Genomic DNA, 25,349 nt, shown 5'->3' on the forward strand with positions numbered 1-25,349 from the left:
CTTTATGTGCTATGTACTCCACTCACACAGAATACCTCCAAGAGGGAGTCTGGCTGCTGCAATTTGCTACGGTTCAGTGTGCACCATATTTTGATAATGTACAGAGAGTGTCTTATTGCAGTCAAATAATATCTTGAGCTCTCACAACAGCAAACTGCAGGAACTTCAAAGGGATTCCAGTCCAACTGGAACCATCATTACAAAACAAATTTTAGCTTTATTGTTAGCCAGACCACAAAGGGGCAGAGACTGTGCCAAAGTAAATGCTCTTGAAATCTCCTCTATATGTTACCTTTGAACAATTAATTGGTCTCCTGGAGACAAGAAAAAAAAAAGGAAAGAAAACCAAATAAAAGATCGACAGTGGAATATATTGTTTTTGGATGTTGTAGCACAGATAAACCATAGTCTTATTGCACAAATATCTGCCAAATTGATCATGAATTTCAACTACTCTGTAATTTTACACAGTAGGTTAGGTATTGTAAACTGAAATTATAGTCACTTTGTAGATTATATTTTCAGTTGGTGAAAGAGAGGAGATTCTACTGCATAAGAGAATCTATTGTATTTAACATCCAGCTGTTCAACAGACTGTTGTCCCCAAGCCTCAGAGGTGACCTTCACTTAGGAAGCATTTCCCTGTCGCTAACACAAATTCCTTACATGTGGGCCCTTCACCAACATGACTTCTTCCAGCATCCTCCAAAGTGACAAGACATGGCTCTGGGAAGCCAAGTTAGTAAATAGGACAAGTAGGAGGTGAGTGACAGTGAGTAAATGGAGGCCTGACCCATATCAGGACTGGAATGTTTTAAAGTGTCAATCCCAAATATCAGAATCTCTTTGCCTGTGATGGCTCTTTCTCTTCTTACACTTTCTGTTTTCCAAAGTACTGTACAACCTAAGGCTCAGGTCAGATTTTAGCTCTGATTCTTTACTGTAGCTCAATTTTTTACATCGGGAATGGCACCTGTCTTCTGGCCTTCCTCCCTTGGGACCTGTGCCAGAATATGTAATGTCACATTGATAAGGTCCTTTAAGATCCTCATATTAAAGGGGTTTATAAAGGCAAAGTATCATTGATGGCACATATTCTAGATATAACATCTGAGCTGTCAGAATCACAGAACAGTGTCCCCTAGAATTACCTTTGTTCTACAGACACGACTCTGCAGAGATGTTTATCCAAGGTGGGCTCCCAGGAGTGCCTGTCATTTCTAAAACTGACATATAAACTGATATATAAAAGGCTGCTTCTCATGACAAATCACCCTGGATGATGTTTCCTAATGAAAAGTCACATGAGTGTGCAAGAGAGAATTTAACTCTTGGTCTGTGCTCTCTGACAGTTCACACTTACTGCTGCCTCCTTAGAAGGGAGGCTAAAAAGAAGCAAAACACACACACACACAGACACACACACACCACACACAGACATACACACATACCCCCACCACACAAATCCCTTCCAGAGAGGCAACGGACACAGGGTGTGTGTCCATGCAGGGAAAGGAATGTGTCTGCACAACTGCCTCTTGGCGGTGTCCTGCTACCTGGACATGCTGGTACTGGTCTGAACATGACAAAAGCTTCTGCTTGACTGACATGCATGATATCACACTGCAAACTCTGTCACATTGTTGGATAAGTCACTTATTTTTCAGTCTGCTGTGTTCTAGCACGCAAGGTTCCAAAACGACAAAGGAAAAAAGTAACCCTACAGTGTTCAGAATCTGAAGCTGTGAGACATTACGAAAGGTTCCTCACTCAGGACAAAGAGTGTGGTTCTGAGTGAAGAGGAAGAGGTGTCAGCCCCAGGTGCAGAGCGGGGGCTGCCTGACTGACAGAGAGCGCTTTCAGCCGAGGCGCTCACTGAGGGCTGCGGAGGGGAGCCATGGAAGCCTGCTGGCCCTTTTGATGTTGTTGAACACCACAAGGAAGTGCTGGAAGGTGAGTAAAGAGAGTGCTGTGAATCTGATTTTCAAAAAACCATTTAGCATATTCGATGTGGAAATTGCTCCTCTTCTGAATGGAAAGATGATAGAATTTAGACAAGAAAACCTGACTCCAAATTAAGGACCCTTCACTTACAAGCCTTCCAGCCTTCAGTATTTGCTAAGTTTTACATTTACGAAATGCTCTTTTTCCCAAAACCTTGACATTTTATAAACACCTACATTTTACCTTCCCAATCAGATGCAATTGTGAGTAATTTGATGGGATTCATTTATTTTATTCTATAATTTATTCTAAGACAAATAAAAAGAAAAGAGAAAAAAAGGAGTCTATGTCCAAAGAAATCTTAGTACAGTTTGTAACACGTCACACCTTTAGACGGGAAGAAGCCAGCATTGTTTTAGAGCCCAAACAAAGTCTCCTTGGACTCTCTTCCCCAGCCCCTTACCCAGCAAACTGCCAGCCAGTGGCAGCCAAAGCATGGGCATTTCTGGTCAGGTTCACAGATGAAGGATCTTCAATTAAAGGGATTCAGGTTTTCACCCTTTGGCCACTCTGGTACCTTCGCCACGTGTGTAGACCAGGGTCACAACATGCCCACTGGGCCAGGCAAGCAGGCAGATAATGTCAGCAAGCGAATGTGCCCCCAGTGTTGAAGGTCTTCTGATTTCTCAGAAAAAGGAATCTGGGTTTTTCTGGGAAATCATCTGATATTTAAATTCAATTAAAGAAAGCACCTCTATTGGCCCAGTCGGTCCTATAGGTTCCCAATTTGAGACCTCTGGATGGGCAACATGGAGGAAGAGAGAAAACACACATGCAGCAAATGCATGGAAACCTTGCTGGGTTGATTCCATCGATGTCCTCCTGTTTGGTATTGGTTCCTATAACATACATCTTACCCCACTGATGGCTCTAGTTGTAAAGGTGTTACGAGATTCAGCTTTAAGCCCTGTCACAAAGGACAAACTATTTTAACCCAAGAAATTCTGGCTGAAAGGCTGATGTCAGAGGTCCAAGAATTCTGGTTCCAGTGCTGGCTTTTCTCCTAACTTCAGCAAACAGGATACAACCTTTTACCCCCATGGGTTTCAAGGAGACAGGGGCGGGTATCAACTAGAAATGACGTGATGTTCTGATTTCGGGGAATAAAAGCTTTAGACACGAGAGGTGTCTTCATCTCACTTGTGTTTTCCCTAAATTTGTTTTCCAGTTAATTAAAAAATTCCTTTGCTCACATTCAACTTTGTATTTACAACTTATAAGATGAAGTACTAGGCTCTTGGCCTTTGACATATAATTAATCATATCGCATCTATCCTAAAATCCTCTAGATTATCAACAGAAGTTTTTCTAACTTTAAGTACACCACATTTTATAATACGAAGTGTGTGGGTTTTTGGCATCAGTAGACCTTGTTTAGCACTATAAAGTGAATCTGCCATCTATTAGTCAGGTACCTTACACAAGTCACTTGATCTCTTTAGACATTAGTTTCCTCATTTGTAAAACGGGAATGAAAACAATAACATCTAACTTCACAGTGTTGTGAGGATTACTGAACTAGTATACAAATACCAGGATGCGGAGCAACTGGAACTCTCAGATATTACTAGGTGGAAGGCAAAAGGGCAGAGCAACTTTGGAAAACAGTTTGGCAGTGTCTTTAAAGTTAAAAATGTACTTCCCATATGAACCAGCAATCCCATTCACAAGTATTTACCTAAGAGAAATAAAAACATATGCCTACACAAACCTCATATGTGAATGTTCACAGCAGTGATATTCATATCATCCCAAAAGGAAACAATCCAATAACCTTCAGCTGCCGCATGGGTAAACTATATATCCACACAACGGGACGCTCCTCAGCAACAAACAGAAATGAACTACTGACATGCGTAAGAACGTGGGCGCATCTCACAGTCACTCTGTTAGCTGAAAGAAGTTGAACACGAGAGACGTCAAAGGAATGATTCCCCGTATATGACATTCTAGGAAAGCAAAAACTAGAGTGACCAAAAAAAAGCGGGCAGAGGGACTGACAGCAAAGGGACAGAAGAGAACTTTCTGGCATGAAGGAAATGTTCTATATCTTGGTTGTGGAGATGGCTACACAACTGTACATGTTGCCAAAACTCATCACATTGAAAGTGAGGGATTTTTATTTTAAATAAATAGTATCTCATTAAAGCTGGAGGAGGGAAAAGCCAAGCATGTCACCCGGCACCAAGTAAACATGCCAAGTACGTTAACCCTCTGCCTGCTCAGTGTCCTTTAGAATTATAACCCTGTGCCTGTCTGTCAATGCTGCCTGTCATCGAAGCCATGCTGATCTTAAGCTTGAGTGTAGCTTTTTCCCCTTCAAGTACTTCTGACACCAAACTGCCTTTTTTTTTACTATTTACCTACCGCAGAAGAAAAGGAAAAAAAGAAGACAGTGAGACAAATTAATGTTTGTAAAGCACTTGTGACACTTGGATAAAAGCGGTAGTTGTCGTTACTCGTTTTCAACTCTACAAATAGTGCAGTTCTTTGTTTGATAAGTGACTTTAGTAATAAAGTAAAAAAAAATCTGTTTAATCTTAAAAGGTAATTAAAAGGCCATTTGACCATACATTCCTCATCTCTCTTTATGCCGACAGATTGCTGATGCTCACATTTCTAGACTTCTGCTGACAGGCTCCTAGATTCTGAGGGTGTTGAGCCCTCACTGGGGCCAGTGCAGGGAGCTGGGCATGAACAGTCAACAGGAAGAAAGGAGTGAAGACGGTGGAAAGGAACCAGAGGGGCACAGAGGTGGAAATTTTAGGCTCAGGTTGAAGGAAAAGTTGCAGCTCTTTCACCCCACATTTCTTGGCTTTACTAATTAATAATGTTTTTAAGTTTTTAAAAGCTAACAATTTGTGATAGCCTTCTTAATCTTATCAGTAAGTTCTTAAATATCATACGTTGGAGCCTTTTTTGGGGCACACACCCAGATCTGAATTTCCCTTCCCATTCTGGATGATTATGCTATAAGGCAGAGGATAAAGAGTCATTTTCTGAGACAAAACATTGATCTACACTGGGGCCTTCTGGGCCGGTTCCTGATGACTACGGGTCTTCTCCAGAAGTGGCAGCAGAATTGGAGCCTGTAACTAATTACAAGCCTCTTCCTGGCTGGAGGCACACGGTTGTAAGGGGAGTGTGGAACCAAGTGAGCTTCTCATACTCTGCTCTCTGAAACCTGAGATGACGCAGTTCTCTGCTGCACAACACTGTAGAGCGTTCAGTCGGTGTTATGACTTGTCTGGTTCCCACAGAAGGAGGAATCCTGCCAAATATTTGTAATCCACGCTGAAGTATGCAATCAGGGAAACCACACCCAGAAGCAAGTGCGTGGCTACATGATTAAAGTGATCTTGCTTGAAGACCAGATGGAAACATTGGTCAGGGATGGAAGAAGCTGACGAACGACCGTGAACAGCATCTCTAACACTTCGGCTATCGTGAACAGCATCTCTAACGCTTCGGCTATCGTTCTTGGCAAAGTGTTTTCTCCTTAGACTCTAGTAGACATGCATCTTTGTCTATGCCCACTGATTAATCACAGTATTCTTTTTTGTACATGTATTCATTAAAGACAATATCTGTATCTGTGTAAAGCATCCAGGTACAGAGATCCTCCTGACTGGTTTGTATTTATGTCATAAGCCAAGATAGCCTGCACCTATGTGCAAATGATCCTCTCTTTTCCTCTAACTAAAGTATTTCGTAATGTTTCCATGACAGTACTGGGTAAAAGCGCATGATATATTAATGTAGCAACTTTCAGGATGGAGCTGCTCCAAGTTTCAGGGCTGGCTTCACTACACAAAATGGTTAAAACCACTCACTCTCTGAGGCACTGGTAAGATAAAACGACTAAACAAATTAACGTAGCATTCCAGGATGCAAATAAATTTTTAAAAAAATGAGATTATTTAAATTAGTAAAGCTGAAATTAATTTTTTATAGTCAGATAATAACTACTAGCAGCGCCATCTGTTGAAATATTGCAAAACTTCACTTCCTCCATCCAAAATAATATTTACTTAAGTAAAGGAAGATAAAAATGTTTGGAATCACAAGCAGAACTGGAACTTTATGGGGTTTTAGTCCATCTCCAGTTTCAGGCAAAATCACAACTATGATATTTTCCAAGGCAAGAGGAAAAGGGTTATTTGTAAAGCCCTTACCTACATCAGTCACCTCTCGTGTTTATTAACCTCACGGACAGAATTTCTCCCTTAACAGAAAACTAAAGAGCTCATGCTTCAAGTCCAGTGTGTTTCCCGAGGCTCTACTGTCAGGGAAGGCAGAAGTTGGGAACAGCTGGACAGCACCCACTGTACACAACCTCCCACACTTCACAGGGCCACTGGGTTTCAGAGCCAGAAATGGCTCAGGTTCCATTTTACAGGGAAGGAGAATGAGGCCCATATTCTAGGTCTAGATCTTGCCCAAGGTCAGACAGGTGGTGAGTATCAAGGTCAGGACCTGACTTTAGGCCCCAGGTGTTCTGAATTTCAGCCCAGAACTCTTTCCATTGCATTCCAGGTCCCTCCCTCAAATGCGTGTAGGGGCCAATATTAACTCATCCATCCAAGAGATAGTCATCAAGCAGCTGTGTTCCAGGTATTGTCCAAGGTGCTAGGGGGACAGCAGTGAACACAATGAGCACAGTCTCAGGCTTATGGAGCTTACATTCTAATGGGACGAGAGATGCAAGAAGGCAGAGGGTAGTTGTAACGAGAGTGTTGCTGTTTTATAGAAGCTTCTCTGATAGAGTGACATTCACACAGAGACAGAAAGACAGAGGGAGCCAGCCCTGCTTTCCAACCTTCTGGAGGAAGAGCAGGTCTGCATGTCCTGGGGGTCAGTCTGAAGGTAGGTGAAAGAGGTGAGTGGGGGTGAGAGGAGCAGGAGCTAAGCTTATGAGGCAGGGGAAGGGGCGGGTCATGAAGAACCTTAGGGGCTGTGGGAGGACTTAGGATTTCATTCTGAGTGAGATGGAAAGCCACAGGAGCGTTTTGAGGAAGTAACGGGATCTCACTTCATTTTAAAAGTGTCACGCTGGCTGTTGTCTTGAGAATGAGCTGTAGGGAGGCAAGAATGGATGCTGTGAGGATGCTACTAGAAGAATCCATGACAGAAAGCATGGTGGCTTAGTCTAAGGAGGTGGTGAGACGTGGCTGGACTCTGGATATATATTTCCAAAGGAAGGTAGATAGAGTTTGCTGATGTATAAGTTGTGGGGTATAAGAAAGAGAGGAGTCAAAGTTGACTCTGAAGTTTTGGGGTTCAGCAAAAATAATCACTACATTTGTTGAGTACCCACTACGTGTCAGGCATATAATTTCTACTAGTCTCAGAAACTCTGAAAGGTGGGTATTATCCCCACTATACAGATGGAAAAAAATTCAGTAGCTTGCTAAGGTCACACAGGTGGGAAGTGCTGAAAGGAATACAGGGCTGACTCCAAAGCCCTTTTCCTGTCTCCCACCTGAATCTGCTCGAGCAATCAAGCAATTCCAGCTCCCTCTACCTCCTACAATTACGTGTGTGTTTCCACCTTAAATCTTCTCTGCGATTGTTTTCTGAAACTCATCCACGGTCTTCAATCACATCTTCAGTTGCTGAGTCACAGATCCACGGCAGCTCTTAGGTCTCCATCTGGAATACCAGCCCAAATGGAAGAATTTGTCTGGGGACTTTCTACTCCTACATAGAGTTTAATTTATCTTTAAGATATTGCTGTAATAGTCTTCATTAGGGACATCAAATAAAGTACCAATTCTATAAAGATAGCCAACTAACACTTTTGAAGTATATCCAGATTTTTGGGGGGACCACTTTTTCCAACTTTTGGCATCTGTTCAAGGAATATGAATTCATGAAAAATGTCAGCTCTCCACATAAGCTTTGGAAGGAAAATAAATGATAGGACTTTAACATGCTGTCATTTGCCCTGGAGATCACCAAAAACCAATGTCAGAGAATGTGTATTTGTATAGTCATTGCCATAAAGATTCCTTTCTTATGGAATGGTCTTGTTATGAGGATTGCATAGAAAATGATGCTCTGAAACTGTAACTTTTGTGGCAACATCCGCACTAGTAGCCTATCATGCAGACAGACAAGTATTTGGTCTTTTTATCAGGCTGAGATGTTAATTGTGTCAGATACATATTTTTAACCACTGAAGGAGGAATGGCTCGTGTGGGATCCCATGTTTCATACTGGGTTGGCATACAACCACAGAAGGATTCATCTACCGCTTCACTTCCCTCTTCCTCTTCATTTGACTTTGCCCCACGCCCAGTGACTGCAAACGTGAGCCAAAAGAGCTCATAAAATTACTTAAGTGCAGGCCTTTAAAACTACTTTACAATAAGTACTTAAAAGCTTTCACTAGGTATTATACAGTAACTTTTTATTCTCTGAATGAACTGTCTCATGACTAATATCACCTAGCAATGTAGCAATCTAGGGACACTCCCCCTGAGTCACAACTAGTGTAGAACTGAATAGAGGTATAATTTAAAAAACTACACCCACAACTTTAAATCAGATACATTTGTATCTTCTGAAAAGACACTGGATATTAGAAGTAAACATGTTCCGGGCAACCCTGCAGCAGGTAAACTTGTAACATCAGCAGCGAGCCCATCACTCACTGACACAAATCTTTCTTTTTCTTTTGTGTCCCATAACTATTTTACATTCCCAGGGTTTTTGTCCAAGTTGTCTTTCCATTACTCACAAGACTGAGTTGAGGGCTATCTTAGAGTGCAAGCTATTGGAACACAGGATTTATGTACTACAGTGTCATGCAAATGGAGACTCCCTAAATGCCCTCTGAAAAATTATAATAAAGTTAAAGAAGAGCCATGATTTCTTTAAGTCAAGTAGCCCCTATCTGGCCTAATCTTAAATGAATATTCAAATTGGCTTTCAACAGCACAGAAAGCAGACTGAAATACATGGAGTCATATACAAAACATGAGCAAGTGATAAGATTGCTTTTGTTAAACAAAATGAAACTGGTGCACATTTACATATACGAATGCACTGAGTGTTGGTTCTTCTACAGAAATCATCTTAGAAGTCTAATATTACTTATACTAGTCTTGGTTCAAAATATTTCTGGAGTATTTCTTTGGAAATTGCCTTAGTCTACAAGTCACACTGGAGAACCAGTTTTACATGGTGTAGTTACAATATTTTTAATTTGTTTTGCTTTAACAGCTTTATTTAGGTTCATAATTAGCATCCGATAAAGAGCTGCCATCCTTATCTTTGTTCCTATGTGTGTCACATGTCTTTCTAACATTTTTTCTGTCACTGGCTTTGTGCAATTTGATTATGAGGCACCTCAGTACAGTTTTCTTCCTGTTTCTTGTGCTTGGCATTTGTTGAACTTCTTGGATCTAGGCATTTATAGTTTCCACGAAATTTGGAAAAATTTTTGTTATTATTTTTTCAAATATTTCTTCTGTTCTCCCCTCCCTTTTCAGGGACTCCAATTACATGTACATTAGGGCACTTGAAAATTGTCCTGTAGAACTGATACTCTGTTCATTTTTTTGAAAATTTTTTTGTGTGTTTTTCATTTTGGATAGTTTTTTATTGCTAAGTCTTCAAGGTCACTAACCTTTTCTTTTGCAATGTCTAATATACCGTTAATTCCATCCAATATAATCTTCATGTCAGGCAGTATAGATTTCATCTCTGTAAGTTCAATTTGGGTGTCTTCTTTATATCTTCCACCTACCTAACTTTTTTAACATATGGAATAGGGTTCTAAAAAGTAGTTTAATGTCCCTGCCACTAATTTTAACATCTGTGTCAGTAGAAGGGTGGTTTTGATTGAGTCTTTTTCTCTTCATTGTGGAACGTATTTTCCTGCTTTTTGGCAAACTTGGTCATTTTTGATTGGATGCCATACATTGTGAAATTTACCTTGGGGAGCGGTGGATATTTTTATATTCTTATAAATACTCTTGAACCTTGTTCTGGGACACGGTTAACTTACCTGGAAACAGTGTGGTCCTTTTGGGTCTTCCTTTTAAGATTTGTTAGGGGTGTCTGGAGCAGTGCCTAATCTAGGGCTAATAAAGCTCCATACAGAAGCAAGACCCTTCTGAACACTCCAACCAATGCCTGTGGATTTTGACCTTTTCCAATCTGGCTTGTGGGGACAGGCATGTTCCCAGTCCTGTGTGAATGTTTGGTACTATTCCCTCTAATCCTTTTAGGTAGTACTTCCCCAGCCTTAGATAGTTTCCTCATATGCATGTATTGATCAGCACTCTCCTAAATACTCCAGGGGAGACCTCTGCAGATCTCTGGAGCAATCTGTGCAGTTCTCTCCTCTTTGGTTCTGTCCTGAGTATTCTTGCCAGTCTGGCCTCCCTGAACTCTCACCTCTGTCCTCTCCACTTAGGGAGTCTGTGGGCTCTGCCTGACTCTTGTTTCCATGCTGCATCTTGGAAACTCTCTCAGGGCAGTGAGCCAGAGCTCTGCTTCTCAGCAGCCTGGGGTTTGCTGGTTAGGATCCCAGGTGCAGACATGGCACCGCTTGGCAAAAGCCATGCTGTGGTAGGCATCCCACATATAAAGTAGAGGAAGATGGACACGGATGTTAGCTCAGGGCCAGTCTTGCTCAGCAAAAAGAGAAGGATTGGCAGTAGTTAGCTCAGGGCTAATCTTCCTCAAAAAAAAAAATAAAAAAGAAAAGTAGGAAAGGCAGGAACAAGTACTTTCACAAAAGGATGATTATATTCCATGTTCTTGGTTCCGCACGCTAGAGTTCCTAATGTTTTAAGCAAAAAGAAAATAACTATAATGAAATATAATGAAACCTTTTAACATTGAGGAAGTGATAGCTCAGACCTGGCCTATTACTGTACACCTGTAACCTGTGTCTTGCAAAAGAATGTTTCACCCTCCGTACTGGCCAGGACCACTCCCGTGATTGGCTGCTCTGGAACGGGTCACATAAGCTGCTGATCTTTGTAAAACCAGCTGAAGAACCATTTTCTCCCCTGAGAATTTTCTTCTGTTCTTTGCTAATGATGGCTACTTTAATTTGCTTTGTTTCTTCTGCACTTAAGTAAATATTCCTCAAGTTGATGCACCAAATCTTTCTTTCGGAATAACAGAAGATTTAATAAGCACGTACACATTTGTTTAGCGCTTTGACAGCTTATCAACAGCTTCACAAACAGTGTTTCTATTACTCTTCAAGACAAGCCAAGGTGGAATGCAGGGCAGGCACTGTTATCCTCATTTCACAGAGGAGGAAAGTGAGGCTCAGAGGGTTAGAAGGTAACTTGATCCAAGTTATACAGCTAGTAGTTGGAAGAAGCAGGGTAAAAGTCCAGGCATCTTGATGCTAAATCCACTGCCCTCTACTCCAAAATGAGTTTATCTTCAATAATGTAAAAGAATGTGAGTGGGGGCCCAGCCCAGTGGGTAGTTAAGTTCATGCACTCCACTTTAGCAGCCCGTGGTTTGTGGGTTTGGAGCCCAGGTGCGGACCTACACACCGCGCATCAAGCTGTGCTGTGGCAGTGTCCCACATGCAAAATGGAGGAAGACTGGCACAGAAGTTAGCCCCTGGATCGTACCCAGTCACCCCACTGCCGAGGACCCCACACTCTCCACCAACGCCCTGTACACTCCACCTGTTCCTTATGCAGGCCCTGCCCCACAGAGCCAGACACACTCACCTGCCTGCAGAAGGTCAAGGCTCCCAGTCTATGCAGGCCGGCGAGTAGCCTGGGGGCTTGCTGTTGGGTGGGGCCGGTCTCTAGGGTGGGCTGCCTTCCCTGGCTGAGCTGGATTAAATTGGTGCTGTAATGTGTCAGGCAGACCCCTGGGCTAACAGGCCAGTCGAAGAACTCCAATGGTGTCTGCCAGCATCAGTGTCAGCACACCTATACTAGGTCACAATAATGGCTGCCACCAATGTCTCAGTCCCTGGAGAGGTCTTACCTCTTACCAAGATGCACCCAGAGCCTACCAGGTGAGTCTCTTTTCACGAAAAGACTGTGCACCTTTCTTTCTGGTGACTTTAGGTTGCTTCCTGAAATGGGTGAATTTGTGTGTGGGTCCTTTAAGAGCTGAGGTTTTTCCACTTATGTCTGATAGCTTTTCTGGGGGTATTCCCCATTGCAGTTAATAGCCAGTGAAGGCAGATATTATGACAGTTATCTCAGTTGTGCTGAGTCCAAAGGATGCTTAAAGCAGTAATGTGCCCCTGCTCAGGTCCCCAGCTCCTCCAGGGAGGGCTGCACACCTTAGGGTTGCTCCTGCCCAGCTGTGAAGCTCTGCAGCTGGCTAAGGTGGCTTTCTTTCTCTCCAGAAAGGAATTTCTGCCTCTTCCAACTCAGTCAGGACTGTCCCTTGTTGTGGGGGTTCTTTTTATCAAGTTTTCAGTTCTCTCTCAGGGATAATTTTTCCAAGAATAGTTGTAGCCTGGTTGTGTTCATGGGAGGAGGTGAGTTCAGGGTCCATCTATGCTGCCATCTTGATGAGATCTCCTTCCTCTACTTTATGTGGGATGCCACCACAGCATGGCTTGATGACTGGTGCTAGGTCTGTGCCTAGGATTCGAACCTGTGAACCCTGGGCTGCTGAAGCAGAGTGTGTGAACTTAACCACTATGCCACTGGGCCAGCCCCTAAGCATCCACTTTTGGAAGATGGAAACAATGATGGTAGGGCTGTAGTGAGCACAAAACAAGCTAGTGCCTAGGAGATGCACAGTAGTATGTGTGTCACACAGGAGGTGCCCAACAGCATAGGTGAAATTCAAGGCTATAACAACTGTTTTGCTGTGTGAGCCTAAATGCCACAAGTGAGCATATTTAAAGTGGCTGTGATTCCTACATTCTCCTCACGAAGTTTAATTAACACCTCTAAAGTTCACTGCTATGCTTTGATGGCAGGTATCATGCAAGTTCTGTGTCATTACTTCTACCACCTCGCTTATGAAACCCAGGAGTGGCACATTTCCTTTCAATGGGAGGAGGGATCCATTTGAAATGGGCTTTTCTGTGTAATGCCTTAACTGAGCCACTTTGGAAAGCATTTTGGGAAGTTGGATCAGTAACTGAGGTCACCAACTCCTTCCAGTCTGCCCAGGACTTCTCCAGTTTCAGCATTATGTCCCACATCCCAAGAACCTCGTCAGTCTTCACAAACTGGGATGGCTGGTCACCATAACATCACGGAGGCTGAACTAGTGATAAAAGAAGAAACCTAAAACCTACTTATGAGATATTCCTAAACAGAAAACAATACAAAAAACCATGGGCCTCTGCAAACCCATGTTCTAAACTAGCAGTTCTGAGTGTGGCCCACAGACCAACAGCATCAGCATCACCTAAGAACACACTAGATGAACAAATTTTGGGGTACCATGCCAGATCTAATGAGTCAGAAACTTTGGGGTAGAGGCCCAGGAATCTGGGTTTTACCAAGCCCTTTGGGTGATTCTGATGCTCACTCAAGTCAGAGAACCTCTGGTCTGGATCATAAGTAGAAGTCATACTAGATGTCAAGTAAAATGAAAACAATGAAAGCTTGTTTTCCTTTGCACATTATCATTACTTTCATTTCTGATTACTCAAATTGAACTGGGAAAATACTATGAAAGCACCTCCTGCTCCCTTGTTCCACAGGAATCCAGTGTTACTTGGAGATTTTCAAGTGTAAAGTATCTCCAAAAGGAACACACGGACATGAAAGGCATCTTCAGGGACAAGTGATACATATTACATCACTTGTAGCCACATGTGAATGCTCTTTATGCGTGTGTTCTAAAAGAAAAGGCCTGACAGAGATACTGCTCCCAGGCCCTGCACACCAGAACCCGTTTCCTCTCCTCAGCTGGTGCGCCAGGGCCTGGCTCCAGCAATAACAGCCTCCTGGGGAGATGAAAGCCCTGGTAAACACAGTTTATCTTGGTTAATGTATACTTTAGCTCTGTGTATATATGCACATATACATACACTGCAGTATTTATATATGACATACATGTGAAATATTACTGGAGAAGAGGCCTGGAATGGGTGGACAACACCTATAAAGTTAGAACTGAGATCTTTTAAATGCAAACTCGGTTTCCCTGAGTTGCCCTCTGCCCCTGTGGTAAAAACACACATGCATTTGTATCAGGAAGAAGACCCTTCTCCCTGCAAACAAGTTCAGCAGAGTCTTTTTTCTGTTTCCAGAAAGAGCTGAGTATTTTGTGGTGGCTTCTTTTATCTCTAGGGACGTTGCTTATTAGAAAAATCCACAGAATCACCGATCTCCTGACTAAGGAGACGACATGGTCAGAAGATGAGTTGGCTCAGGACTGCCGCTTTAAGTCAAGTGGACAAAACTGGGATTGAAGTGGAAAAGCAATCAGCCCACAGTGCCTAGCACCGAGAAAGGCAGGGGGCTGGCGCCTTCCAGGCCTTGTCTCTCACGCATGTGCGACCTGGGGACACAGGGGAGCGTTCTGGTGGAGGCGCTGCCCCCGTGGCAGTCTGGGGCCTCGCTTCCTTTTTTTGCGATGGGGGTGCATATTTCCTCAGGAAGGAGCAGATAAGTTACTCCTTAGGATTGTGAATGCTTTCTTGTCACCTGGCCAAATGGAAATTCCAAAAGTATTCTGAATAGACAGTGCCACTAGGATTCATGGGCATACATTCATAACAGCCCATAATCAAGGCGTGATGAAAATTCCAAACCTCCATTTTCATGCAAAACTAAATGGGTAGCTCAGAGTTAGGACCTCTAAAACATGTTAACCCTATGTGTGCTATAGGATCTATCTGTTCTATCTTAATCTCTGTGCATTACCAAAAAGTACTGATCCAGACTTTGTTAAATAAGACAAGTGTCATAGAAGTGTAGCATTCTCTGCTGCTCTTCCACTAAGGAACTAGTCTGGGAAGAAACAGAAGAGAGAAATAGAAGATTGCATATCAGGTTGGAAAAATGAGCCTGAAGACTTATATTTTGAGCATTGAAAGAAAAATAAAGAAAATGGGAATAAGGAAAAGAAGCCAGAGACGAGAGGCCGAGGAGGGACTTATAGGAGACAGGGCCTGGGGCAGCCAGGAGGGGAGTTTCAGAAAGGGCTTGACACCGGGAGGCATGTTGGAGGGGGCCAGAAAGGAAATGCTAGAACCTGGGAAGTCTTATGCATCCTAGGGCTGCTTAACAAATTCCCACAGACATAAGACAACACCGCTTATCCTCTTACAGCTCTGGGAGTGGGTAGGCCTGTTCCTTCTGGAAGTGTCAGAGGAGAATTCTTTCCCTTGCCTTTTCTAGCTTCTAGAGGCCACCTACATTCCTTGGCTTGTAGCCGCTTCCTCACACAACTCTGACCGCTGCTTCTGTCATCACATCTCCTTCTCTGCTCTGATCCTCCTGCCTATCTCTTGTAAGGACCCTTTAGATTACATTAAGCCCACCAGAATAACCCAGGATAATCTCTCCATCTCAAGATCCTTAACTTGCTCACATCTGCAAAGTCTGTTTGCCATGTAAGGTGACATAGTTATAGGTTCCAGGACTGGGACAGGGACATCTTTGGGAGGCATTATTCTGTATACCACCCAGGTCATGCTCCAGTATGCAGTAGCTGTGTTTGCCTTCCTCCCTGGCGTGGCTAAGGCGTGTGCTCAGCTTCCTGAAGCACTGAGGCAGGCTGGCCTGACACAGTATGGCTTAGCACCCTCTCTGCACTTTCCAGACCTAGTGAGGCTTCGCAGGAGTTTGCATGGTCCTCGGTAAAAAACTTCCAAAAGTTAGATACTTTTGCATTCCTTTCTATAAAGGAGGCCCCCAAATGTATAAACTCCTACAAAAACTGGATCTGCTCTGGTTTATCTATTTTGTCCATCTATTCAAAGACTCTCAGTTAGAAGCTACTGTTGAATTTGCAATACTTTGTATTTAAAGCTGTGGCAGAAATTTTACAGTTTGTAGGAGTGCAGAAAAAGAAATATTTCTTTAAGTAAAAATCTTCATGCTCCTACTAATTTATCTGAGTATGAGGGCTTTTTTTTTCATTATTTAAGAAAACACTTATTCTCACTACTCTTGGAAAAGTTCTTTTTTTTATAGGGTTCATAATAGTTTACATCAATGTGAGATTTCAGTTGTACATTATTTCTTGTCTGTCACCACGTAAGTGCTCCCCTTCACCCCCAGAGCCCCCCCCCACCCCACCTTCCCCTGGTAACCACTGAAACGTCTTCTTTGTCCCAGTACGTGTTTATATTCCACATATGAGTGAAATCATCTGGTGTTTGTCTTTCTTAGACTGGCTTATTTCACTTATCTAGATCCTTCCATGTTGTTGCAAATGGGATGAATTTGTCTTTTTTCTGGCTGAGTAGTATTCCACTGTATATATATATAGTCCACATCTTCTTTATCCAATCAGCAGTCAATGGGCACTTGGATTGTTTCCATGTCTTGGCTATTGTGAATAGTGCTGCGATGAACATAGGGCAGCATATGTTACTTTGGATTGTTGATTTCGAGTTCTTTGGATAGATACCCAGTAGTGGGATAGCTGGGTCATATGGTATTTCTATTTTTAGTTTTTTGAGAAATCGCCAAACTGTTTTCCATAGTGGCTGCACCAGTTTGCATTCCCACCAGCAGTGTGTGAGGGTTCCCTTGTCTCCACACTCTCTCCGACATTTGTTATTTTCAGTCTTAATGACTATAGCCAATTTAACAGGCGTAAGGTGGTATCTTAGCGTAGTTTCAATTTGCATTTCCCTGATGATTAGTGATGTTGAACATCTTTTCATGTGTTGATTGGCCATCTGTATATCTTCTTTGGAAAAATGTCTGTTCATCTCCTCTGCCCACTTTTTGATCAGGTTGTTTGCTTTCTTATTGTTCATTTGTGTGAGCTCTTTATACAATATGGAGATTAACCTCTTATCAGATATATGATTTGCAAATATTTTCTCCCAGTCGGTGGTTGTCTCTTTGTTTTGATCCTAGTTTCTTTTGTGTTGCAGGAGCTCTTTAGTCTGATGAATTCCCACTTGTTTATTTTTTCTTTTGTTTCCCTTGTCTGAGAGGACATGGTATTTGAAAAGATCCTTTTTAGTTTGATGTCAAAGAGCGTACTACCAATATTATCTTCCAGGAGTTTTATAGTTACAGGGCTTATCTTCAAGTCCTTGATCCATTTTGAGTTTATTTTTGTGTATGGTGTGAGATAGCGGTCTACCTTCATTCTTTTGCATGTGGCTGTTCAGTTTTCCCAACACCATTTATTGAAGAGACTATCTTTTCTCCATTGTATGTTCTTGGCACCTTTGTCGAAGATTAGCTCTCCATGGATGTGTGGTTTTATTTCTGGGCTTTCAGTTCGGTTCCATTGATCTGTGTGCCTGTTTTTGTACCAGTACCACGCTGTTTTGGTCAGTATGGCTTTGTAGTACGTTTTGGAGTCAGGGATTGTGATGCCTCCAGCTTTGTTCTTTTTTCTCAGGATTGCCTTAGCAATTTGGGGTCTTTGATTGCCCCATATGAATTTTAGGATTCTTTGCTCTATTTCCATGAAGAAGGTCATTGGGATTCTGATAGGGATTGCACTGAATCTGTAGATTGCTTTGGGGAGTATGGACATTTTAACTATGTTTATTCTTCCCATCCATGAGCAAGGAATCTCTCTCTATCTCTTTAAGTCATTATCAATTTCTCTCAGTAATGTCTTATAGTTTTCTTTGTATAAGTCCTTCACCTCCTTGGTTAAATTTATTCCTAGGTACTTTATTTTTTCAGTTGCGATTGCAAATGGAATTATATTCTTGAGTTCTCTTTCTGTAAGTTCATTATTGAAGTATAGAAGAGCAACTGATTTTTGTAAGTTGACTCTGTACCCTGCAACCTTACTGTAGTTGTTAATTATTTCTATTAGTTTTCCAATGGATTTTTGGGGGTTTTCTATATATAAGATCATGTCATCTGCAAACAGCGAGTTTCATTTCTTCACTCCCTATTTGGATTCCTTTTATTCCTTTTTCTTGCCTAATTGCTCTTCCCAAAACCTCCAGTACTATGTTGAATAAGAGTGGTGATAGTGGGCATCCTTATCTCATTCCTGTTCTCACGGAGATGGCGCTCAGTTTTTGCCCATTGAGTATGGTGTTGGCTGTGGGTTTGTCGTCTATGGCCTTTATTATGTTGAGGTAATTTCCTTCTATCCCCACTTTGTTCAGAGTTTTTTTTTTTTTTTATCATAAATGGCTGTTAGATCTTGTCAAATGCTTTCTCTGCATCTACTGAGATGATCATGTGGTTTTTATTCCTCAGTTTGTTGATATGGTATATCACGTTGATTGATTTGTGGATGTTGAAGCATCCCTGTGTCCCTGGTATGAATTCCACTCGATCATGATGTATGATCCTTTTGATGAATTGCTGTATTCGGGTTGCCAAAATTTTGTTGAGAATTTTTGCATCTATGTTCATCAGTGATACTGGCCTGTAGTTCTCTTTTTTCATGCTGTCCTTGTCAGGCTTTGGTATCAGAGTGATGGTGGCCTCGTAGAATGTGTTAGCAAGTATTCCATCCTCCCTAATTTTTTGGAATAGCTTGCAAAGGATAGGTATTAAATACTCTCTGAAAGTTTGGTAGAATTCCCCAGAGAAGCCGTCTGGTCCTGGGGTTTTATTCTTTGGGATGGTTTTGATTGCTGTTTCCATCCCTTTCCTTGTGATTGGTCTGTTCAGATTGTCTGCTTCTTCTTGACTCAGCTTTGGGAGGTTGTAAGAGTCTACGAATTTATCCATTTCCTCTAGGTTATCCATTTTGTTGGGCTATAGTTTTTCATAGTATTCTCTTATAATCCGTCGTATTTCTGTGGTGTCTGTTGTTATTTCTCCCTTTTCATTTCTGATTTTGTTTATCTGAGCTTTCTCTCTTTTTTTCTTTGTAAGTCTGGCTAGGGGTTTGTCAATTTTACTTATCTTCTCAAAGAACCAGCTCTTTGTTTCATTGATCCTTTCTACTGCCTTTTTTTGTTTCAATAGCATTTATTTCTGCCCTGACTTTTATCATTTCTCTCCTGCTGACTTTGGGCTTTGTTTGTTCTTCTTTTTCTAATTCAGTTAGGTATAATTTGAGATTGCTTATTTGGGATTTTTCTTGTTTTAAGGTATGCCTGGGAAAAGTTTTATTTTTATTCTGAATTTAATTATTATGCTTGCTGGAAAAAATCAGCAACCCTTTAATTTCATTTTCAAATAGTCATAAAAGTCATCAGAAGAAAAGTGAAAACTGAAAATTTGATGCTTAGATCAAACGGAGCTCCTACTACCACTTACAGCAGGAGGGGGAAGGGAGATCCTGGATTAAGTTTCATAACCTCCAGATTATTAATTTCTGCAAATTATTTGTTTCTCCCTTGGGGGGAAGGGGAGAAAAAAGCATATGTGTAGTCCCTTGGCTGCCGGTCCCTCTGAGCAGAGTCAGAAGCTGCAGGAAGGATTCACATCACATTTTACATTCTCACAGGCAGCGAAAAAGGATATCAGGGACATCGATGCGAGGAGAAAGATGGCCACATCATAGGACAACAGCATCTATTTTTGGTGTTTTGCAGACTTGAGCTCTTTTGTCTGATGAATGTGCTATATGATAAACACAGGTGCTAGCGCAAAACCTGCTGAGGCCCCTCCTCTCCACCTGTGGGCAGCATCCTGCAGGAGTCACTGCCCATCACTGGACTCCAAGCACATATGTGCCCAAGACACAAAAACCCATCCCAGCCCCATTCTTGAAATCTGAGATCATTACTGTACTTTAAAAGATAATTGACAAACAACGGCAGGAGTCAAAGAGCAGGTCAGCTGTAACTTATCCTATTCATAAATCAGAATAGCAATTTTCAAAATCCTGGGAAGACTCGCTGGTGACACCACCAGGGAAACTGACCTTGACTCTTTAAAAGTAGAGCACTTGGAGGGGTACAGTGATGTCTGGGCTCAGGAAGCTTTAGCTGATCAACTGTGCAATGACGAGAGATGCCCCCTCCCCATATTCAAGGTCCATTTCTTCGTTAATCCCAGTTCCCCTCCTTCCTTTCACCTTCTCTCCACCCCTCATATTGGAGTATATCACTCTGTCCAAAGGGACGAACTGTGTTTGCTAAGCTTTGGGTTATAATTAACCAACCGACCCTAATTCTTCACACAACCTGTATTTAGTATTCAAAAACACAAGTAACCCTCTTTCATTGTGAATGTTTCAGGTGTTTTCTTCCCATGGAAAATGAAATACAACAGACAAAAGTCCTGTCTTTCAATCTCTGCTTCTCTATAAAGCACTCTTTCCCTACCTTATTAAATATTGCCTGCTGAAGGGTTTTCAGGCATAAGACCCACGTCTACTTTGACAGTCTCTCTCACTCACGGACAGAGCAACTTCATTCCCTAACTAAAACAACGTTGAATTTAAAGACACGTCTATACAATTTAAAAGATAGATATTCAAATTTTTGAGAAATTAATATCTTATTTTCTCATGTTATTTGTGATGATAAAATTACAAATAATTTATTCCATTCTATTTTCTTACCTTAGGCCATCAAAACTAAGGTCACTGAGGCAGAAGTCATATTATTTTTAAATTATATGGAAGTATTAATTATAAGTAACAAATTTACTTATCAATAAACTCTTCCTTCCCACAGCTCTATAAATAGTTCTTCCTTTTCAGTAAGCTTAAAGTAAATTCCTTAAAATGAGTTATTTTTGCTTACTGATGATGGGTATGACAAATAATTTTATTTGGAGCAAAACGTGTTCTGATTCAAAGAGAAATGGTTCTTCCAAAGTGGCTAAAAGCTGATTCACAACATAAGAGTTTGCCTTTTACAGGAAGATATGATGATATGAAATGTCAGATCTCCAACATTTTTGAGGTGGGGGTGTGAGAGATTCTTTCTAAATGACACATAGCTCTCTGGCTTCTTATTCAACTTGAAACTAGAATCCCCCCTTTAAGATCAGATACATTCTGAAGAAAGGTGCCACAGTGCAATAGGGTCAGAATTCTTTTCTCAGCAATGCCTGACACCATCTCATGTTTTAACAAGAGTAGCCTGGGTATGACTTTTTGTAAAGGTATAGCTTAACTCAGGCACCACTGGAGAATCTGTAATAGAATTAAAGACACTTAGAACAGTAGGGATACTGGCCAGCTCTCTGGTTTTATATTATCTTTTTTTCTTTTTGAGGAAGATTAGCCCTGAGCTAACATCTGCTGCCAATCCTCCTCTTTCTGCTGAGGAAGACTGGCCCAGAGCTAACATCCATGCCCATCTTCCTCTACTTTATATGTGGGACACCTGCCCCAGCATGGCTTGCCAAGCGGTGCCATGTCTGCACCCGGGATCCGAACTGGCGACTCCAGGCTGCCGAAGCAGAACATGTGAACTTAACCACTCCGCCACCAGGCTGGCCCCCACTCTGGTTTTATAGATGAGGAGACTGAGGCAGAGCAAAGCTAAGAAAACACACTGAGCTGGTAGCAAAGTGGGACTAGATCATTATAGTGCCTTCCACTCTTTCACCCAAAATTTTGATTAAAAATACTGTTTGCCCACTCAAGAGGTAAATGTACTGAACCCTTTCCTAACAACACTGATCTAGGCTATGTTTTATAAGTTCACTGTAGGAGTGGAAGAGTAGTTAGGAAAGTACAGAAAGGAGCACTAAAAAGGGTAACACTTGATATTACTGAATCTTTTTCCTTAGGGAAGAAGACAAAAACACCTGTGAGAGAAGGCACAATGAAGACAAGCACCTGTGTGTGCCTTCTCTGCCCCTCCTGGTCCCCTAGCCATGGTGGTATTAACAGCACTGTCAATCAGGGTAGCATCCACCTGTAGTGAACTCGGGGGAGTGACGGCCTTAAGAGTTTCCAAAGGTAAGTTTCTGCAGGTTTCCAGGCTGACGCCTTTAAGCCGTAAGCACTTATGGTCTTAGAGCTCAAGAACACAATTGCAGGGGCTGGCCTTGTGGCCTCATGGTTAAGTTTGGCATGCTCCAATTCGGTGACCCGGTTTTGGTTCTGGGCATGGACCTACACCACTTGTCAGAGGCCATATTGTGGTGGTGACCCACAAACAACATAGAGGAAGATTGGCACAGATGTTAGCTCAGGGTGAATCTTCCTCAAGCAAAAAGAGGAAGATTGGCAACAGATGTTAGCTTAGGGCAAATCTTCCTCAGTGGAAAAAAAAAAAAGAACACAATTGCAGATAACCACACAGCCTCATTGCCCTTCTGGTGACCCTGGGGGAAATTACTTCTCTACGAAAGGCAATTTCTTCTCTGTGACAACTCTGCCCCAGTCTATGCTAAGAAGAGACACGATCAGCTGTGCTGACGTACTGCTGCTGGTTTTTGTGTTCCAGATCTCTATTCACGGAGGATTTCCTAAAAGAGTTGGATCGGAGCCCACATATGAAAAGACAAATTGAAATGTTAAAGAAAACGTTTGTCTGAGTTATGGCCGCAGCAGTATATTTCAGTTGAGAAAGCTGAAATCTTTCCTAAGCATGACAAGGAGAATGCATGTGTGGTGTGTAATGAGTTCCTCCCTTGATGACTCGGGAATGACAGAGCTGGCGAACAGGCAGGGCACGCAGGGAAACTGTGAGCAGGTACAGAGTCCTGTTTACTTTCTTCTCTCTCTCCTTCCCTCCATCCATCCCTCTCTTCCTCAGGGAGAGCAGGTGTTTTAACTGATAGTTTGTAAAGATTCTTAAGGCCGGCAGTCGCTGCCTGAGTTCACCTTTCTTCTCTCCGCTTCCACCCTAACTTGATAATACAACATATCCAAACATGTCTTGTCATACCAAAAAGGAGTCTGCAGCTCAAGTATTTGGGAACTTTCATTCAAAAACTTTTTTAAAAGTTGCTTCTGTATATGACTTTTTCTGGATGGGGTGGAAGTCCATTAAAAACTGTTTTGTATAAACAAGAAATAGAACCCTCCTCCCCACACCCAGTAAGGCAGTGGGCAGGATGCCGGCCAGTCTCCAACGGCGTGTCTGTTGGCACCTCTGAGCCGTGTTCTGCCCCGGCAGGGAGGAGCACGGGGACGCTAAAGCTTCTCCTGAGCATCACCCTGCTATTAAAGTGGCCCGAGACTGCATTTTCAAGGACCAAGAGAGGTTCACTCTGAGCTTCCTGTAAAATGAGTTTAAGAATGTGGTCCTCCCACACAAGAGATAGGTTTCTGAGTGTTGGTGGCTCCATAAATCACAGTATTAGTCACCTATCATTTGTCTATCACAGTGACAGGTAGTGTAGAAGGTACAACAGCAAGACAAGACATAGTTCTCGACTCTAACAAGTTAACACTTTTGCTAAGGGGACAAGATCAACACTGATGATACAATCAGCCAACAACACAAGGTTGTCTACAAGGATTAAATGGTGCTCTGACGGCTCGAAGTACAAGAGAACCATCAAAAGGAGAACGAACATTCCAGGGAGTAGGATCAGCCTGAGCAAAGGCACAGAAGATTCCAGGAGGCGGCACTGCTGAGGGGTGAAGGGACTGCCCTGCCTGGTACAGAGCATACGAGTGTTAATAGGGAAATTGGATTTTAGAGCGCTCTGAAGGCGGGGCAAGGTAGTGCAGGCTCCATGGGTAGGCAATTGGGAAACTTGGCAGGTAACTGGGCAAGAATGTGCCCGTGAAGAAGGAAGGTCACTACAGTAGTTCAAGATGGTCTGCTGAAGGAAGAGGACTGAGGCAGCGAGACCAGCCAGAAACTCAGGAAATCAAAGGAACACCCAGAAAGGAAGAGGGGAGGTATAAGGGCAGAAGAAAAATACCTGCCTCATGGTGTTATTAAAAAGAGTCAAGGAGAAAATGCACAAGGAGTGCTTAGCGTAGTGCCTAGTGTATAATATGTGCTCAGTAAATGCTCTTGACTACAGCTATAGTTGTTGTTATTATTTCCATGTGTGAGAAGAGAAATAAACAAATAGAAAGTAAATAGATAACACAGAGCCCCTGCCTGCGTGGAGCTTGCTTCGTGGATTAATATCAGGGCCATCTGAGTATGAGGGGCATTCTGGTGTTTGAGGGGAATTGATTACACATTCATTCTACCTAAAAGTATCTTTAAAACTGGATTATTAAATGGCTTTGATATTAAAGCACTTAATGATAATACTCATGGTTAAAATGCATGGTTAAAAAGCCCATGCAGAAGTTTTCTACATCAATAGCTCAATGACTTTTGATCACAAGATGCTAGTTCTATAGACAATTATTAAATACCACTGAAAGGCAAAGTGATGAATATTTAAATTCCATTCAACTAATAAGGACTGATAGCTTACTATGTGTCTGGCAAGGCACTGAGGATATAAATGGAACAAAACACCTTCCCTATACTTAAAGAGCTGAAAATAGTGTGGCGGAAAGAGACACAGAAACCAGCAATTAGAACACAGGTGCACAAACCCTTAAGAGAAACATTTAGGAAGCATCTTGGAATTGAGATTTTTTGCCTTCTAGAAGGACAATGTGACACATGTAGCACCCACAGGTGAACATCTGCCCTAGTCTGTCTGGGACAGTCCTCATTTATACTTGCCCTGGTGTTACATCTGGCCAGTGCCTTCTTTTTTACTCTGAAAAGTTGGATGGTGAATATGTGGTTACTGTATCCTGTCTTTCTTAATACCCCCAGCAATGTCCGGGTAGCATCCCATAATCAAACATATTCATGTTTCCTCAGCAAAATTAAAATTTCTTCAGCCAAAACAAGTGTGAAATTATGAATATTCACACTAAATGACATAAAGACAGATTGTAAATAGTCTTATGTCAAATCAGGCCAGATTTTGCTACCAGATGGGTTAAGAGAAAAATTTGGATTTTTCTAAAGCTTTCTGGATTGTGGAATCTTGGGTAATGGACTGTGGATGGCATAGGGTGGTAAGTGCCACCTGAGATGAGGCGCCAGTGTTACAGAAGAACGGAAGGAACACCTCGCTCAAGGTGGAGGGAGCTTCCCAAAGGAAGTCCTAGTAGACTCGAGACCTGAGCAAGGAGAAGTGAGCTCAAGGAGAGTTCAGGAATCGGGTGGGCGGTGAGCCAGGAAGGCCCTTGGAGCAGCAGGGTACATCTGGAGGGCGTTAAGCTAGAGGAACATGGTCAGATTTGTGCTTTTAACAAAAGTGTTCTGGCAGCTTTGCAGTTGATGACTTTGAGGAGGGGCCGGGGCAGGAATACAAGTAAGAGGCCAGGATGGCCACCTTGGAGGGGGCGTTGCATTCAAGGGATGTTCATGAGACAGA

General features: G+C 42.3%; 1 protein-coding gene and 1 long non-coding RNA gene across 2 annotated transcripts in view; one reads left to right on the plus strand and one right to left on the minus strand.

Annotated features, from left to right (window-relative positions):
• The window catches only part of GMDS (GDP-mannose 4,6-dehydratase), a 649,017-nt gene that overhangs the window by 54,820 nt on the left and 568,848 nt on the right, over positions 1-25,349 (minus strand). The gene's annotated exons all lie outside the window — the stretch shown is intronic.
• The window catches only part of LOC103558619 (uncharacterized), a 59,028-nt gene continuing 35,382 nt past the window's right edge, over positions 1,704-25,349 (plus strand). Inside the window, exon 1 of the long non-coding RNA XR_546776.2 lies at positions 1,704-1,953. This is a non-coding gene — a long non-coding RNA (uncharacterized lncRNA). The remainder of the gene's footprint in view (positions 1,954-25,349) is intronic.

This window comes from Equus przewalskii, chromosome 19 (assembly GCF_037783145.1).
Source record: "Equus przewalskii isolate Varuska chromosome 19, EquPr2, whole genome shotgun sequence".
Classification (NCBI taxonomy): Eukaryota; Metazoa; Chordata; class Mammalia; order Perissodactyla; family Equidae; genus Equus; species Equus przewalskii.